At 42.0% G+C, this 19,464-nt stretch overlaps 1 protein-coding gene across 2 annotated transcripts in view; it reads right to left on the bottom strand.

Moving 5' to 3' along the window:
• The window catches only part of LOC119394281 (homeotic protein ultrabithorax), a 217,681-nt gene extending 198,566 nt beyond the window's left edge, over window positions 1-19,115 (bottom strand). Inside the window, exons 1-2 of one of the 2 annotated variants that reach the window (XR_005184090.2) lie at window positions 18,701-19,115; window positions 5,589-6,091 (exon numbers count right to left, since the gene is read on the bottom strand). The gene's annotated coding sequence lies outside the window, so the exon portion shown is untranslated. Of the gene's footprint in view, window positions 1-5,588; window positions 6,092-18,700 lie in introns of those variants that run through there. The other variant, XR_005184089.2, reaches the window with a different exon arrangement.
• Window positions 19,116-19,464: the final 349 nt, after the last annotated feature.

The following is a 19,464-nucleotide window of genomic DNA, read 5'->3' as shown; positions in this document are numbered from 1 at the left end:
GTTCCGCGCTTGTTTTGAGGGCGTTCTTCTGGTTGAACTGCACACAGGGACGAAGATTTTTACGCAGTGTAATAGATGGAGACTGAAAGAAAGAGATTAGTGAATAAATGAAAGGTAGAGAGGTTAAATAGATTTTGTCTGCCTTTGTACCCAACACGAGGGGAGGCGAATGGGATAGTGAAAGAGATAAAGAGAGAGAGAGAGAATGGGGGAGTGCATGAGTGTATAGATAATTCGCACGCAAGGTTCCTCATAGATATAGTCGCCTAATTAATTCAGTCGCTTTCATGTGTTGCGGAAGGGCTTATATGGCATTCTGGGCTCATGATCTGTGAGACCAGGCTTGCAACTTCTTTCCCTCGGCAAAGGGCCGATCATCAGATCTACTCAAGGTGCACTGGAGGGTCTGACGCTGTTTGTCGAAGCGAGAAAAGTGGCACGAGAGGCGATTGATAATCTCTCCACATTTACATTGAGAGCACACGGGTCAATCAGCCAATATGCTGCGACAGCTGTAAAAGTTGGTGAATGCTATACCCCGACCAATAGCCGAGCAGTGTTGCATCACGTCGTGAAATAGTTGTCGGTAAAAGCAGCAGTAGTGACGGATTAGTAGTGACGGAAAGTATGAACGACGGTTGCGCTTCTGCGGGTTATTTCAGAGATTCAACATGGTATTGTGAAGGACATGGCGAAGTTCCCTGGCAACGTCTGCTCTTGGTAAAGGTGTACAGAGTGTCGAAGCGCCGTAATCTGCCCATCGGGTAGCGTCATTAACGAGGCGACTTCCAACGAAGTCACATTTTACTGGCCACCGGTGTAAATGCCGACTAATTGCAGACCGATGGCCAATGTCATTGATTTGGGACTCCAACTGAAGTTCTCATGCTTAACACCATGCATGGATGCCTTCACGTTGTAGAATGTTGCCATTTCACTAGTTGGCTCCAATTGAATTTATTACACTGCAGCTAGAATATAGACATACGCTGTAGCACAAGCGGGTGACTATATAAAAAAAGAAAAACAACAAACTGCACAATCCAATGCTTTGGCATATATGACAAGGAGATTACGCTTCTATATTCCTTTCAAAGCTTCGTTAAGTTAAAAAACCGAAAGGTTCAACGCAGAGATGTAGAACGTTGCTGTTCTTCTCACAGGAAACTTGAAATATGATTTGCTTATCAAACTAACACATGAATTTTGTCTGAAGCATGCGAAATCAGTCCTGCCTAAGCCCTCAAGGTGGAGTAAAGCTCATGAAATGGAAATATTGCCATCTATGGATTGGTATCAAGAAGCTACAAGAAAAATTCGCACAGTCTTCACGAAAAATAAAGCCTCCAGGTTTACGAAACATTGGTAAACCCGGAAGTTTGAAACCGGGGCCATTTCCGGGACGATGGCTCCAGCATCCGAGCACACCAATACGAGAGCAAATAACAAAGCGAAGACGAATTAATCGAGAAGTCGAAGCACGAGGAGCGAATGCTGCGAATCAAGCCTCATTTTAGGGGCGAAGCTCCTTAAAGCGGCACCCGTTCGTCCCCGTCGTAGTGCGTAACCAGTCTTAACGCTAGTACCAGATCTTGACCTCCAAGGTGGTGCCGGTGGGAGATTTCTCCTGTGCGTTGTTGAACAATAAAAAATTCGCAGCGTGCGCGTTAACTAAAAGCCGAATTCTTCTGTCTCTCATTCCCCATTAGCAGCCATTGGCATGTTCCAGTAGGAAACGTTAGTAGAAGTAGAAGTGTAAGTGTTAGCTAAAAGCCGACTTCTTCTGTCTCTCATTCCCATTAGCAGCCATTGTTTACCTCCAAGGTAGTGCCTGGTGAGATTTCTCCTGTGCGTGATTAAACAATAAAAATTTTGTTCAAAACGCCGTTGATTGATGAAATAAACCAACGAAAGACGCCAGATGTTTTCTAAAAGCAAAACGAAAATACGCCAGATGTTTCTAAAGCAAAACGAAAAGACGCCAGCTGCTTAACGAAAGACGCCAGATGTTTTCTAAAGCAATGGTTTTCTAAACAATGAAAATTCACAGCGTACATGTAAAATTAAAGTGAGCTGCAAGTCGTCATAACTCTCATCGAACCTTTAGTATAAACGCGCCCGATCTCACGTCGGTGATGATGTACTGGGCAGAATTCACGCAACATTCACGGTTTACCGATGAACCTCCGCAGCTTCGCCCACTCATCATCATTCACTCCGTGGATATGCTGTGATTTTTAGGAGTATTGTCCCTATTATGCTCAAAATTTATTACTGTTACCACTGGCCCAACAAGATCAACGATCGAATCATAAAGCATGCGTTTGTTTGGTTCTGTAATGTGCAAATTTATTCGTTTTGTTTTAACTTTTGAATCATTGTTTGCGTCGACGATAATATGCTTTAAGTTCTATTATGCGACCCCTCACCCTATGTCTCTCCGTTGGCATGTGAGGTGTCTCTAAATCAATAAACACATAATAAATAAATAAATAAATAAATAAATAAATAAATAAATAAATAAATAAATAAATAAATAAATAAATAAATAAATAAATAAATAAATAAATAAAGTGCCAGCGATATTGAGAGACAGAGAGAATTTTAGGAATAGTATCTGTAAATAATTTAGCCCTAATGTGAAATTTCATAAAATGAGAGCTATATCCTTGTTGATTATTGTGAGGTACAGTCGTGATTGCGACTGTTCAAATAAAAGATTTAGAATAACTGTTGCTTCCTTAAGGACGTCAGCACCTACGACCATAATTATTTTTTCTAGGATTCCCTTAATAACCCTGGCATTTTGTTCAGCATCGACGCAAAACTTTTTGCAGCTCCTGTTGTTCATGGCAGACGTAAATCTCAAATCGCCGAATACCGACATTGCATTAATATCTCACCATAATAAAAAAATGTTAGCAAAGAATTGCAAGCATCTCAACATCTTTTTTAGTTAGAAACTTCTTATCTCCAACCATTAATATAGTTGCATGATGAGAAAACCATCAGAACATGCGGAAGTTTCGACACCTCCAAAACATACAGATAGCGTTCATTGGATGTTGTCTTGTGACTTACCAATACGAAGTTGCCTCATACATCGGGCTTCTTTTCACTGCTCTATAAAGACTTATTGCGTCAACTAATGGTTGATATAACTTTTCAATAATTTTTTGGGGGGATGACACATCATTACCACGAACGTTAACTGCACTATTCGAATGGCTGTTTTATTGAACTTTTACGTGAATTTTAACGCGCGTGCTTATTGATAACGTCTGGATGACTTTTCGTTTAGTTTGTGTTGTTTCTTATTTATACATTTGTATGTAATAAGATTACATTTGTAATCTTATTCCATTGTCCCTTAATGCAATGTGCACATGTGTGTAAGGAAAAATGGGCAGTCGATAATCTTTAACTAAGTATGGGGATAGCCGGCTCTATTGTAGTCTACGCTCTGATATATGCGCAGCTAATAAACCACAACATCAAAAACGTACAAAGATTTCGGTTGTTATTGCCGTGCTGCCTTGAAAAAGCAATACAGCCAGTTGTAAAGATCAGAAAGACGCAGTCATTGCAGCGGCAGTGAATGAAGGCATTGCATTACTTTAAATAAATTTTATTATGAATGTAATGCCAATTTCTCGTGTACAACTTTGTGTACAGTTCAAATAACCGCACTTGAAGACAGACACAATACCATAAGATATTAAGCTAACTTTCACTTTGTTGAGCAAGCGGGTTACTTTGATATAATAAATGTACATAATCTAGTCATTCACACTGTAGCTTTCATGATAGGCAGTATAATGAATGGCAATATGAACTTAATGGCAGAGTGTCTTCGTCAGTGACTTCGCGATAAGCTGTGCACTTCCCGCCAATCGAACGTTAAAATCGATGGTGTAAAGTGCACCGTCGATTCTAACATTCGATGGTGTCATCATACTTTCAAGTTCAGTGAAACCATACTTTGGCATACCCTTACTCATAATGCAAGCGTTGTTCCGTCTCTTCGCACACTCCTGACACATAAAAAATTCATTCCATATCAATTTGTAGTTTGTCATTCACCGCTGCTTCACTTATTTCTGAGATAAATAAATGACTTCCGCATTATTTTACTTAATTTGGAGGACTTTTTATTACGAAGAAACCCGTTGGGATACCACTGAATGTATGATATCATACCAGTTCACGCATTCATGCAGGCCTATAGTTTTTTATTTTATGAATGCTTCTTAAAAAACACTTTCGTTTCACGTACTTGTCATTTAAATTCGTTTTTTCACGTTGCTGAAGCCACTTGGGGCCCTTCAAAAATTTTGCTGGGTGTATAAATTGAATGATATGTAAAAAAAAGTCTAAAAGTCTAAAAAAGTCCCAACTTTAAAACACTATCATATTACATACGGAAACGTTCAGACAAGCCCTACTCGTCCACACTGCCGTTTACGGGTCGAAGGGAAGAAGGTGGGGCGTGAACTTCCATGTAGTCCTATTTACAGAATACGTTTTTCCCTGTACATGAGCATTTGTGAATAAATAATTAAACCTGTTGGACAAAAACGCGCCTGCATTGAGTGTTCAAAGCAAATTTTTTGTGGGAATAATTCGTCTTACGTTTCACTGTGTGATTCAAGTGCTCAGTGACAGCCAGAGAGTCCATAAAAGAGGAATGCATGCTTAAGGTTAATTGGAATAGCGCTCATCTCAGGTTAAACTTGAAACAAACGTGTATGTCAACTGCGAATATCTAGTAAAATGTCACTAAACACAGAATTGTATTAATTTAATAAGACAAAAGAAGAGACACCATGGTGTGTTAAAATAGAACCGTTTAGAAGGGACCAATTTCAGATCACGCTTTTTTGCTGCCTATAGAGGTTAAACAAACTAGAAATCGTTTTATGATTATTACTAATATGCTTGTGTTACTCATTATAAAATTACTTAGCAGCTTGTCATACACAGCTCAGCTCTCATAAAGCCAAATGCGAATCATATTTTGCCTCGAAATACAAACACAGACTCTTCTTAAAGCTTAAGCTGAAAACCTCGTAAAAGTTCCCCAAAAATTCCTGGTTGAACAAATACAAGACAGCAAACAAGGCTGATATGTTAAATGCTGTGAAATCATATAAACACGCAAGAATCCAAACTATTGTGAGAAACTTCTTGCTGATTCATCAAACGTTATAACAGACAACGGTTATTTCTAAACCAGTACTATGGCTTTTCACTGCTTAAAACGTAAATTCTCATGCCCTTTCACTAATAGAGTCCAAAGAAAGTGAGTGTAGGTGCAGATAATCAGAGGAATCACTCAAATGACAATCATTCAATAAATGTTTTACATATAGGTCAAAACCAAAAAAAACTGTGAAGCAAACAAACAAACAAACAAAAAACACGAAAACGCCGTACGTGAATTTTCAAGGCGACCTAGTTCTCCGTGTGTATAGACATACTGATTCTTCGATCGTGCCCCCCTCGTCACCCTTAGTCACGCCTGGTGATATGAAACCGCAATGAAAGGAATAAAAAAAAAACGAGAGAGGAAGGCAGAGAATGCGGCATACTCACAATAATGTAGCACACGCAGCGTGGTATCCCATGACAATGGCCGGGCCGACCGCAGCTCGGCGGAAGTTCACAGATCCGCGCGCACAAAACTATAGACAGGAACACGCACACGGGAAGACTGCAGCATCGTCTAGCCGACGGAAGGCCACGGAAAGGAAGAGTCACGGATAAAAGAATAACGAAGGAGAGGCAAATACCGGGCGGTGGGTGACGCAAAAGCAGGACAGTTCCCAAGCGTACATTGTTGCATCGGTGTGCACCCTTCCCGTCTCCGTGCATGGGGTGAAGAAGAAGAAGCATGACGCCTTGGGTGCTGCATCTGCGCACACAGATTCCACACAACGCCCCGTGCGTGGTAAGGCCTCACGGTTCCACAACACACGCCGGCCGGGCCAGGTTCGGGAACCAGAGAGGCCATGGGTAGATCTGGGTCGCTGTCACGCCACCGGTGTTTGCCAGGCGACGCAGGGTCGACCCCGAATTGGGACCCCATTGGCTGTGCAGGGGACAAAAAAGGCCTCTACGCTCGTGGTAGCATAGTAGTACGTATACGGGACGGAAGAGAAAAAAAATAATAATAAAAACGCACCGCCACCTATCCTGTCCTCGCTTCGCTTGGTTGGCTGGTCCCGGTACCAAGCGTGTACACAGGGTGTCCCCCGACACGTCGCGTACAAAGATGACCAGTGAAAGAGAAACGACCATGCACGACAAAAACGGATGGGGAGGCTGTACTCTAGCATGCACGGCTTCCTCCCATCTCTACTCTCGGACCATTGTGCGTGATCACAGCGGGAAGGTGTTGCATCGAAGTTAAAGGACCTTTAACAATAAAAGAAAAAAAAACAGAATATGAAAGAGATACAAGGAAAGAAAGGTTGATTCGACGCAACCCGTGGCTCCCGGAAAAGTTTGACGCCTACTTTTTTTTACCTATAGATTTCGTTCCCCTCATGGATCTACGATTGACAAGCGAAATTTATGGTGCGGCCTACAGAACCTTGATCCGTGTCTAATCGGTTTATCCAAAATCCGCCACCTCCATCCGGTTTTTTCCTGGCATCCGGCATGCTTCAGGTGCGACCTCGTTATATATACCTGCCTTTTTCGCAGCTTTGTGAAGCCGCCGGTGAAAACGTGCTTCTACGAAAAACAGCATTAGTTTTTAAGCATGTTGTGGGAAAATATGGTCGTGTCGGTTGGTTCAGAAAAGCAACCGACGAAACCGTGTCCAACGGCGCCTTTTCAACGTTATTTGGGTTTATGTCTGCGACTGCATCGGCACAGCCGCGGTCTCGCGTCCAAGGTTCGCGTTCTAGCCTTTTTTAACACTCGAAGCTTATAGGATAAGCGGGCGCGGAGACGTCGCTATGGTCACGGATCCATTACATCGATAGGCTCTTTATGCAATGCTTATCCGTGATCACGGCAAAAAAAAAAAAAAGAGTGGGGGGGGGGGGGTGTTGTCGCGAACTTCGCAACAGAAGTGCAGAGTGCAGGCTTTGTTAACCTTGGCTAGAAATAAATTTGCAAATTTAACTATAAGAGTTAACATGTACGTGACAGGGCTTTATGAGACATATCCTTCCAATCTTCAGTGGTCACGCCATTGTAATATCGCACTGATCTCTACATAATGAAGCGGCGTAAAACGTTTTATATATTTTGACATGTGGGTATCGAGAAACACATAATCGTACTGGCTGAAGTTTTTTCTTTTTTTTTACAGCAAGAAATATTAGCACTGCAGTGAGCAGATGAAGCCCATAACTGCGCTTTTGTGTACAAAATAGAGATGAGCGGTAAAAGTAAGAGATATCGAAGGTATATAGCAATCCGCTTCTAATACTTTTAAATACGAGAGCATGACCTTGTGGTTCTATTGTATTCACAGTTCGAGATTCCTCAAATTTGTGTATGAATATTACTTTGCATATTCGTTTGTTTGCTATTTGTGTCTAGTTTATTATTCATTTTGCCAGTCCTCTACGTTACTGATTCATCATCGCGCAGTAGCTAAGAGCTTGAGACTGTGGGCATGCGTATATATTTGCTCATTCTTTCACATAATTTTTAAAAATTGATTAGACAATCAAAGGAAAGAGAAAGAGATGGAGATAAATGAGATGCAGCAGGCAGGAAAGTTAACCGGAAGATAATATGCATATTGCTACCCTGAAGTGAGGAAGGGTTCAGGGTATAGACAAAAAGGTAAGAAGAAAAGAATGAGAGAGATAGAGAGGTAAACACACACAACATACACACACACACACGGGAACGGGAGTAATCTTATTGAAAAAGCATACGAAGCAAATTACCTACATTTCTAATGCGAGCCAAATCAGCCAATAAATCAAGTTAACCCTCTAAATAGCAGCATACGCTGGCTTTCTGCGCCGCAGTCATTAAGGACCTGTCGAAGATGGACGGCAGCACATATAAGATCAATGCGTATGTAGGTAACTGCGGTTTATTCATTGCGACCGCTTTTCCATGACTTGCATATGACTTTGTACGCGAAAACTTCGTGACCTACCACACAGAATGCCCGAAGCTTAAAATAATCGCCATATTAGGAAAGCTTTCACTGCTGCTGCGAACGCTTGCAGTGGATAATATCTTCCACTGAGCATTGCAGTGGATAACGTCTTCCTCATATATACTCATCTCACAAGAACGATTATACGAAGTATGGCTGCTTTTATCGAAGTTTAATTCACTTTTTATCTGCTAGTGTCATCCATACGGATAGTTATGCTCTGTGCATAGCGTTAGCGAGTTTTCAAGCCACTCTTAGAGTGAACGATAGTTGGGCAATGATCACAACGGAAGCGTCAGCCAGAGAGCTCTTCCTCTGTCTATATACGGGCCCGTGAGATTGGATATGATAGCGAAGACGGTTACGTTACCTTTGTGCAGCAGTTTCTGCTTCTATGCACATTATTCTCACTTTGTATCCCTTTAAATTCCTTTTCGCCCGCCACACGTTCCTCTGTTTCTCTACCTATTTCTGGCCACTCGGCGAAGACGCTGGTATTTCCATATTCAAGCATTTCGCGAATAATGCACATCAGACGCATAAACGTGTTAAATATACATACAAAGAAACGAAAACACTTTATCGTCCTGGGCCTATTTCGCCCGGAGAAACGAACTCATCGACACATGTACAAAGGTCTGCGCACTACGAAAAGAATTTAGGAAATACTGTTCCTTTCACCACATGACTTCAACGGGGCTACACCAGTGAAAGAAGTTGCCATTATGTTTGATGCGCGAAAATACCCCAATGTTCTAACCGTTATGTTAACTCTGTTTTTCGCGGTACGCATTTGGGCTGGTCGGTTCATGATGAACAGTATAAAACTGTGCTAAAATGCACAGTTCTCTACTGTGTTTGTGCTAAGAAATTTTTTCGGATAATATATATAAGGAGGCATAAAAATTGGTACTGTTCCTACCTTCCATTTCCAGCACCTGAATGGACTTTGTGCACCTGAATGTCCCAGATAAAGAGTACGTACATAAGCGGCATTCAATACCTTTGCAACCTATGTAGTAAATGGTCGTTTTTCAAACAATAGAATGCAATAGCCCACATGTCTAGATGCTGGAAAGAAACCGTAATATCATCCATTGAGTTGCGGTCTCACAATAGCGAGAAGAATAGAATTTGGAGGACTAAAACAGGTTACTGGAAGGAGTAACCTCCCAAAGTCCTCAATTATAATGCAATGACCGGTTTAGTTTAGCCTTTTTTAAACTACCGCTGGTGAGATTTCTTTTAAATTGGCGATGTAAGGACTATAAATTGTTTAACTTTTCCTGAAATACATCAGTTGCTACTAAACGCTTGTGCTGTTTCCTGCCTTGTCTGTGTTTCTTCATTGAGCTCTTTTAATTTATTCTGCACCAAGAAACAATTCGCCGAACGGCAAGTATAGTTAAACAAGAATAAAGGCTCACAGATTTCCCGGCTTCCACCGCCAGTACACTATCCAGCGCTGAAAATGATTGCATGCTCATTCATATGCATAAAAATCGTTCTTCATGCGGTGAACGACCACACTGAGGAAAAGTTTTCACTAAAATTTGCATTACGTAACGGCTAGCATCAGTTTACCTCAATTTGCTCGAATTACACTGTTTTCAGGACGTTGCGAAGGAAAAATTATTCGTTGAAAATAAAACAACATAACCAGTCGTGAGTACTACACTATATAGTTAAAAATGCTTGCAGTATAACTCACGTATTCGAAAATTCATGCTCTCTAGAACAAAGCGGTATCATTATTTCACATCGAATGCTTACTGAAAAAAATCTAACGAGAAACTTTCCGCGGCCGGTATACGTTAAATAATCGAATCAGGACGAAAATTAAGACAACCTGCGAGCAACTTGCTTTCTCAACGATGTCTTGCTAAATTATAGAAAAATTATGTCTCACGCATGATTTCGGCGGTTGTTGAACGATCCACGACGCGGCGGCTACCATGTGCTGCAGCTGAGCACGAGGTCGCGGGTTCATGTCGTGGCTTCCAGTAGGCGGCGTTAAAAAGCAAGAGTAATGCGAATGTTCCCTTGCATATTGTTTTAGGCAAGCGTTAAAGAATTCTACGTGGTCTAAATTAATAAGGAGCACTCCGCGATGGCGTCCCTACCGAACTGGCAACTAAATAGCGCATTTGTGCGGGTTAGTACGCCTGATTACTTGATTCTGCTGTCATTGAGCTATATACAGCGCCAGAGTAACTTTGTCAAAGGACAATCGTAATAAAAGCGCTTTCCAGAAAGACCGATTGCCTCGGAGTTCAAAAGTAAATGGTTTGTGGTGTATGTATCACTGTAGCAAATAAATAAATAAATAAATAAATAAATAAATAAATAAATAAATAAATAAATAAATAAATAAATAAATAAATAAATAAATAAATAATGTTTCGTCCCAATAAATAAACGGTGATGCGCAGCAATGATCACATGCTCGATATTACTGCTCTTCAGCTCTGTGTCTTTCAAAGTTACTTATTGGTTCGATAACACCTCATGCACTCTTTCGACTATATAAATATAACTACTCAGTATATACTATTCAGCGAAATGAAAATTATGACATATGGCCATCGAACATTAACCGAAGCAGACTCGTTTATCGTGTTGCATAATTACCGCTATGTCTGCTACAAGTGCAGCGTCCATGATACGATCGCTGAAGAAACAGTTTTAATTAGTTTTCTACCTTAAAAAGAAAAACAAAAGAACAGACGAACACAGTTGCTCCATTCCACTTCTGAAGACCTCATGCCTATAAATCCACAACAGTCCTTGAAATTCCTACCAATCTACGTAATAGCATCGAGGACGACGACATAAAGAAATACTCACTATTTAAAGAAAAAAGATTGTGTTATAGAAAATATATATCGGTAATTTTTGGTTTCTTACAATAACGGGTGGGGGAATAGCAGCCCATCTTCAAGTACAATGTTTACTTAGCGAGATTTATAGCGCGTCATAGTAAGCCGTGCGCCGCATATCGTTAAAAATGTGACGTGTTTCAAACGCAGAACTTCGGTAGTTACCACATAACCATGCAGACTGTTTTCAATCGTAAACAGAATACGTGCCAGCGAGGACTTACGCAGCAGATAGAACTATCATTGCGTCCGCTCCAAACGTAAACACAAAGTTCAGATTCAAGAAAAACTTTAGAAACTGAACGCATGACGTGTGTAATTAATTAGTCGTCGCAGCAGCCTCAAAATTATTAGATCAGTGTCCTTCCGCTATAATATAAAAAAAAAGAAACGACTGTCATTACACTATATGGAGGGAGTGTGGAAGACCTGTCAATCTGTAATTCACGGATGCGACAGCAACACATGATGATGATTATTATCTTTACTGGCGTCCCCATCGAAACGGGTGGCGAAGAGTAGCCTGCTTGCCTGTTTGTTATAAACAGCTGTTATTTCATTTGTTGCAGTCCAAGATCCTAGCTATTTATTAATTTTTTTCTTCGTAGAGTCCTCTATCTGTCTTTTTGATGTAGTGTTACCTATACGCATGAAACGACTCCGATATTATTAATCGTATCCTTACCTTCTGTCCCACAAAATTTTCTAAATGTCTTTTGTTTATCTCAACCAGTGTCCAGTTAACACTTCCATCAGCTATGAAACCCAGAGCCCTATTGTCCCATTGGGTTAATATCTTGGCATTCCAGTATAATGAGCTGTGTAGTGGCCACAGCATAGTGGCAGCAGACACATGTCTCATCCTGCTTCGCGTTTTCGATCCGGTATGTTTTTGTCTTTTGGCTGAGCCAGCTCGGGCTTCGAACAGGAAAGCGCTGTTACCCTTGCTCAGCCCTGACACAGGCAGCGCCATCTCGAGCCACTCCTCTGAAACGTGCTGAAGCGCTGGCGCCATCTATGAGGGGACCGACGCAACGTGTACAAACGCCCCGCCTTTTGGTTCCGCCCAATTTGTGAGTGGCCAATCGCTTTGCTAGTTGCCGCCCCTTTTTGCGTCGAGTCACCTCCTTTCTCAACTGCCACCCACCGCTCTGGGCGAGAGCGTAAAACGGTTTCATTTCAGTTTATTTCTTGTCACGGCGTCCGACGGATTCGTCACGAGTTTCAAGAGATCCGTCGAGCGTTGGCGAAGCGCGCAGCACTTTTCGCTCTCGTGAAATATTGCCTCTGAGAACAAAAAGAAGTATGTGAGTAATGACTTAGGAAACTATCATAATTTATGAACAAAGACGTATTATGAACGGGACATGTTATTATTGAGCGGACTTTACTTTGACGCGCATATTTTCTGTGATTTACTAGTGAGCTGTAAATTTTGACATCATAATGTCGCGCAATATATCTTTCATTAATTTTTTTAGTGTTTCGGCGCCGTGCGAGAGAGCGACCGATATAAATGGCTGCTTTATTTTTTTAAATACCCATAGCTACTCTTATAACCCGGTGTAATATTGTGGGATGGTATATTAGTGCTAGGAAAGTTTTCTCTCTGATCCTGTTATTTCATATCAGCCACGGAACAGGGCCGTATTTAGGTCATATTGTACACATCCTCCATTTGACCAGTGAGGTTGCGCAATAATCGAAAGAACTGCATTTTACAATACCTGATTTAAGCGTGGAAACCACATGCGTCAATTAAAGCAAACTACGTAACGATACTTAAACGTACTTAAACAACCGAGGGGCGACAAGTGGAACGAGCTGTAATTGCTAAAAATGGCCGTGCAAATAAGCGACTATCTGAGTAAAAACTTCAATAAAGGTAAATCGCCGGCAGGCGTTGGTGCAGGTATCTTTACAGCCTCGTTTGAGCATAATAACTGCATCGAATAACTGAAGTAACTGCGTTACTGTCACTAAATAACTGCCGTAAGGCAGTAGATAATTTTAACTTGCTAATTTATTTTAACATTGCCTTATATCGAATGAAGTCGGAAACGCGTACCGTAAGTTCTTCAGCGCGTGCAAGACCCCGCTTGACTATTCTGAGAGACATTTAAAATTTTCAGGTCCATGCGTGATAGGCAAAGAACATGACGATAATGCTGCTCGGTCAGCTTTGCAAGGCGACAAGAAAGAGGCTACACACCCCTTTGAAGGTCTCATGCTGCGGCCAAGCCTTGAATAATGACACAGGACATTACGTACTCCACACTTAATAAGTAGCCAAAACTATCGGCAACACCACCTGAACGCGTTACTACGTTTTCAAGTTCCAATTGGACCCCGCCGAACGGTGGCCGCTGTGATATACATGCCGGTTATAGCTAAGAGTGGCTTTCACAAAGCCATTTCTTTTTCGCATAGGAATGGCCGACAACGCTCTTTGTGACGTCTGCGCTATCGAGGAGACTTTGCGGCACATCTGCTGCGACTGTCCTTGCTACGCTGTGCAGATGATCACTCGCAGTCGCTCTCGCTCGACTTGAACATAGACCGATTTCACTAGCAACTATCCTCAAATGTCACCCTGGAAAGTAGTCGAGAATTAAAGCAACGAAGGCATTGTTAAATTTCTTAAGGACAACAGGCTTGCACGAGCGGCAGTAGACTGATAGGGATGCCGTATATACAGCACAAGACTGCCGAACTGTGACGTTGTGTGTGTACCCACCCTTTCTCTCTTTATTCTTTAGACTTTTTTCAGTCTATACCATCCCTTTCCCCTGCGCAGGGTAGCATACAGGTTTTTCTAAACTGGCTAACATCCGGGCCTTTCGTCTCTCTCTCTCCTGTTTTCCTTCCTTTAAAATTTGAAAACTCCGGCCTTCGTAATTTTTGAGATACCCGTGCAACTACCCGCTCATTAATTTTCCTTGAATTACATATAATGCTGGGCGAAAGAAAGGGAATTTTTTTTTGAGGGGCTCGCTTCTTTGTTAGGCACAAGCAAATGACTAACAGACAGTTAGGTCCAGTAAAACATAGGGGAAGCTAATTGTTTTAACTGCATTGCAGTGATTAAGATGTAAATTTAAATGAAATAAAGTGGACGAAAAACAACCCTTCCCGTAGGTGAGCTCCGAACCCACAACCTTTGAATTACGAGTCTGATGTTCTACCAACTGAGCATCTGTAGATTCATTTGGTTCTGCATACGGCTGGCAAGGAATGAACTTATTTTGCACTTTAGTGTGGATAAGCGCGAAGAAACAAATTTTTGTTTATTACAGCCTCTGGTGAGACTTCACCGTGCAAAACAATAAAATAAAAATAAAACGATACAAACTCATGCTTTCATTGTGTTTACATAAGAGCCGAGACAACGTCTTACTATAGTATTCGGAGGGAGCTTGTCCACTAAAGGGCGTCTTTTGGAGTATGCATTACCAGAACGTGTTTCTTCGTGTTCTTATGCTGTATGCACAGCCAATTATAAAAGGGCTTTTGAAGCGCCAGTTCTCTCAATGGTCATTTAGACCAGCAGGGGTCTAAATCATTGGAGCGTTTAAACGGAGACACGATTTTCAAGAGGTAAAGCATCGTTATGTTTTGATGACTACAAATTAAATGTACGCACACGGCGCAGGGAAAGATGAGACGCTCTTGGATACGTTCATTTGGCCCCAGTAACTGGCTGTTAATTTCTCCTTCAGTCTGTGGTTTGAGCCATGCAACGTGGTGCAGGTACCGTATCGAAGCAGTCCTAACGTTTTTGATCACATATTGTACGAAGTAACATAATCACGTATTTCGTAGCAAATTACGTCGATGATCCCTTTAAATCGCTTTTCTTAGGCTGACACAAAAGCAAGGAAATGCGAGGTATGTGGTTTATGACTACTTTCCAACAAAAATTTTACATTTAGCACCTTCACGAAAAGCATTTGTTTCAACTTATGATCTTACATCAGTCAATATCGGAACAGCAGCGTGTGGTCCTATACACCCCATGTTAACTTACAGAATCCTCTACTGAACAACTGGGTAGACGCTCCCAAATAAACTTCTTTTTCTACTCATTATCAGATCGTCATTCATAATGATGCCGGGCAGGGAGTTGGCGAGGTATACATGCAACACGAAGTTGACAATATACTTATTCGTTGGTCAGCAACGAGGTCTCGCGACCTGATTCGGCCGCATCTGCGTGTCGAGGAGGCGGCGCCTGCGCCGCTTATGCAACTGGACTGTGGCAAAATGCAAGTGATCTGCAGCAAGCAATTTGTCGAGGAAGAAAAAATACAAGAAATAAGAGGGTGCCTAAATTACATACAACTTCTAGTAGGTACCAGCATTAATACGGACCGTAATGAAACCATGTGGTGATCATCGAGTTTTTACTGTAACCTCGCCGGCGCATTTCGTAATGTCGAGTACAGTACAATTCTGAAGACAAATAAATAATGAAAAAGAAATGCTTATGCGCATTTAATACAAGTTCCTCATTTGACACTTTGAGTATGTCGGTGTCCGTCTACACGCACTCTTTGCAATCGATATGGCTGTTGGCAACGGTACGAGGAAAACCAGGATAGGAATAGCCGCCCGTATACGTGTAAATGTACGAACCTCTCCTTGAATACATTTATTATAAATATCTTGATAAACGACCGTGGTATATGCGTATTGCAGATACGGCTCCCAGAAAGTATATAACCCCATAAACACGAGTTACTAAGACAGAAGTTGTAAGTGATAGTATTCCCAAAAGAAGTTTTTTTAACAATTCTGAATTCGTAAATACCACCGAAGATTTCTAAGGGAGTTCCTAAGGAGTGACTTTGTAAACTGGCAATGATAGATGAAGAAATTCTAGCAAAAATTTCTGAATATAGACGTAATGTAACGTTCCAAAATACTTCATTAAACTGCGCACGCAAGGAATGATGTTTCTTGCGCCTATCTTTGAAGTGTTTGTTTCAAAACACGAGAGCAAGAAGCTTGTACGTTTTTTTTTGTTTGTTTTTCAAGTTAATATTCTTGTCCTGTTCTCACCTAGTCCTCGCGTGGTCGCTCGAGCAGACTAAAATGAGAAGTTGTCAGCTGATCGATATGCTTAAAACAAAAACAACCAGCTAAATATCTGTCGTACCTGTTCCGACCAACGTGGCTATATTTATACTACACTCACGAATGATTGAATTTTTCTGAACGTACACCAGAACGCACGACGATACGTCGAAAAGAATGAACTATAAATCCTCCGTAATACACGTTCATATCTCTGTATACCGAAGTTTATCAGGCACTTCTAAATACGGAGCCATAAATGCCACTCGCCCGTGTATCAGCTTACGCGAAATACACGTGGCTGTAATACGAACAGATAGAGAAGTTTAAACACGAACTGACCGCAGACAAGTACAGGCGAGAGACAACCACATTACTAAAAAAAAGATAAGTAAAACAACACGCACAATGCGGAAACTCGCCAGCGCGCTTCCTGCAGCGAGCCGTGTCGAACACGCCGTTGAAACAACCAGATAGCGCGCGCGAACGCGAGAAAACCGTCGTATACATGGCGGGTTCACATTACGCACATCGGAACTCCGATAAGAACCGAACTAACGCACGCGTTACGCACGTACAGACACACGCGTAACCAAGCCCGATACATACACGGAAACGTACATATACAACGTGTGTGTGCCGGTGCAGGCGTATATACATTCAGGAAGAGTCCGTGCACGGTGCGCACCTGTCTGCGCTGCGTGCGGAAAGAGGGGAGAGAGTGCGGCGTATGTCGCGTCTCGCACGAGGATTTTACGGCGTTTTAATGTGTGCCCGTAAAAACCGCGCGGCTTGCGGCAGACTGGGCTAGCTGTACGCGCGAGGGAACTTCCTGTGCCTCGGCCACGTCGGGGGCGTCCGGTCGCGGCATGCGTGCACGCAGCCAGACTTGTCTGCACCGGCGTTCCCGCGAGCGCGATTTTCGTTCAGAGAAAGTTCGTCCATCGGAACACCCTTCGCTTAGAACGAACCGAGATAACAGGAGGGTAAAGAATTGAGGGAGGATGGGAGATTGAAATTTTCCGGCTTGCAAAACAGGGAGTAATGTCTAGACAGCGTGCCTTAATTTCCGTAATTAGGTAACCTTAGGCCTGGTGAAACCTTCAGAAGCGTTTTTGAAGACTACAAAATGTTTATTTCCTGAATTCACATCTTTTCTGTATATAATAATAATGATGGAATTTCAAGTCCCAGAGCCACGATATTATTATGAGCGAAGCTGCAGTGGAGTGCTGCGTAAATTTCGACCACGTGGTGGGGTTATTTGACCTGTACCTAAATGTAAGTACACGGGTCTCCGACATTTCACCTCCGTAGAAACGCAGCAGCCGCGGCCAGGAGTTGATACCGCGACCCTCGGGTCGACAGGCGAGCACCATAACTACTAGACTACCGTGTCGGGTCTTGCTTGTGTATCGAATTCGTATAATGACACATATCTGTCGGGCACCTCAAAAACCACTGTGGTATATATATACTGCATAGCGCACAGAAATATAGTGAAGCAGTAAGAGTTTAAACTGAAGAAGACAGAATCCAGCTTCGCCGTTTCGTATTATTTATGAATACCTATGTAGCGGTTGCAGGTGAATTTCAATTTATGATACTCTTAATTTTAAGGCAGCAGACCCCCTTTAGGACAGAATTTGGTAGGCCGAATTTTCGGCTAAGACGAGCACTGTGTGAACATTTCATCGGTTTTCTGTATAGGCCCTACGGCAAAGGGAGTTTGCTCAACATGAACTACTGATTCAGTTAATTAAGCTTCCAAACTTCGTCCAAAGCCCCTGATGCCTACACTTCGGCATATATAGCGAGAGACCACGATTGCATGACGGGTTATGAGGAGGCGGCTCCGCTAACTGAACGATAATTAGACGGTCTTTCCACGGACGTCAGCATGTATGCATGAAGGAATCTGGAGGGCTGACACCAGAAAAAACAATAACTGGTTATGTATTCAACGTACGTCTGCAGGATGGTAATTAGGCGAGGGCAGTTCTCGTGAGCGAGCTTCACATATTACACACTGACAGCTGATGAATATTTGGTTGATTTCTTTCAACAAAGAGAGAGTGACGTTCTCACTGAAAAAAATGAGCATGCTATTGGTCGAACGCAATGATATAGGTAAACAGCGCGTGTAATGATATATATAAATAGCACGGGCGAGCAGCCCTTATATATTCGCTAACGATTGTACAATTATGCATAAAGCAACAATGTATTATTATTGCAAATTTTATGTATGAAGGGCGCTATATGGATAAAAGAAAAATCTGCAGTGCTACAAGTTGAATAAATACTGAACTTAGAGCAGGTTCCAAATATTTAAAGAACTTTCTGTATTGATTTTATTCCTTTGTTATATTCAACTGTCGATGGTCGGCTGATTGTGGTGGTAGCTTTCTAGCGAAGAGCCACAACGAATAGCATTGGAATAATAGAATAGATTGCTATGTATTATTCTGGAGCACGCCCATTCTAGATATTGCGAATTCATTGTGCTTATTTAGTATAAAGCTCGCACTTAGCAGATTAAACAAATAAAGGCTTGCTAAACGTATATAGCACGATCTCCTTGTAAGAAACAGAGTAATACTGTACTGACCTTGATCAGCTCACAGTGGGGGAGACGCCGATGACCGCACAAAGTCCAGAACCTGTAATACTTATCTCGTCTTGTGTTCGTCACGTCCGTCAAGTCACACAGCGCAGTCTCGACGCCATTCGGAGCACACTCACACTCACACACCACACACCTATACACAACCGTAACGTGTCACTCTGGACAAGATATCGCGCATCACAGTTCTTTTTTTTTTTTGTCTTTTTTTCTTTGGTAATTGAAATACGGGAGGTTGATTGGGAGCGGGTGTTTGGAAAGGGGGAAAATGCTTGAGCAGGTAACATTCCTCGTGGTCGTAAGTGATGCCACCTCTCGTTGATCCTGCAGCATTTTCTGCAGCAAATGGGAGATCCGTGTACCGTTGTTGAACACTTTGCAAGAGTCTTGCGGGCGCGACATTTTCCATCATATACGGCGAGGAACACGGGACAGGGGAAGGCAACCTGCATCGAAAGTACATCGAAACTGTCAGTTGATGTATAGCTTGATTTGCGCTATCTCTCCTTTAGTTGATTGCTTCTGTTCTCTTAGTCTTAATTGGTTCTTCTTGCGTATTCATAAACGAATTTGCGAGAGCCCATAAAAGCTGTGTGCAGATACCGGTGCTATTAATTGAAAAACGGTGTGTACTTGTTCGCTGCCACCTTCCGTACTATGCATGCGCGATTTTATGGTACATGCATCTCCAATTCATCATCATCATCATCATCATTTATTCATTTATTTTTAGTTCTATTAGTACATGA

This window comes from Rhipicephalus sanguineus, chromosome 5, assembly GCF_013339695.2.
Source record: "Rhipicephalus sanguineus isolate Rsan-2018 chromosome 5, BIME_Rsan_1.4, whole genome shotgun sequence".
In the NCBI taxonomy this organism is placed as follows: domain Eukaryota; kingdom Metazoa; phylum Arthropoda; class Arachnida; order Ixodida; family Ixodidae; genus Rhipicephalus; species Rhipicephalus sanguineus.
The sequence above is the reverse complement of the archived record's forward strand: the minus strand, read 5'-3'. Positions and strand labels throughout refer to the sequence as shown.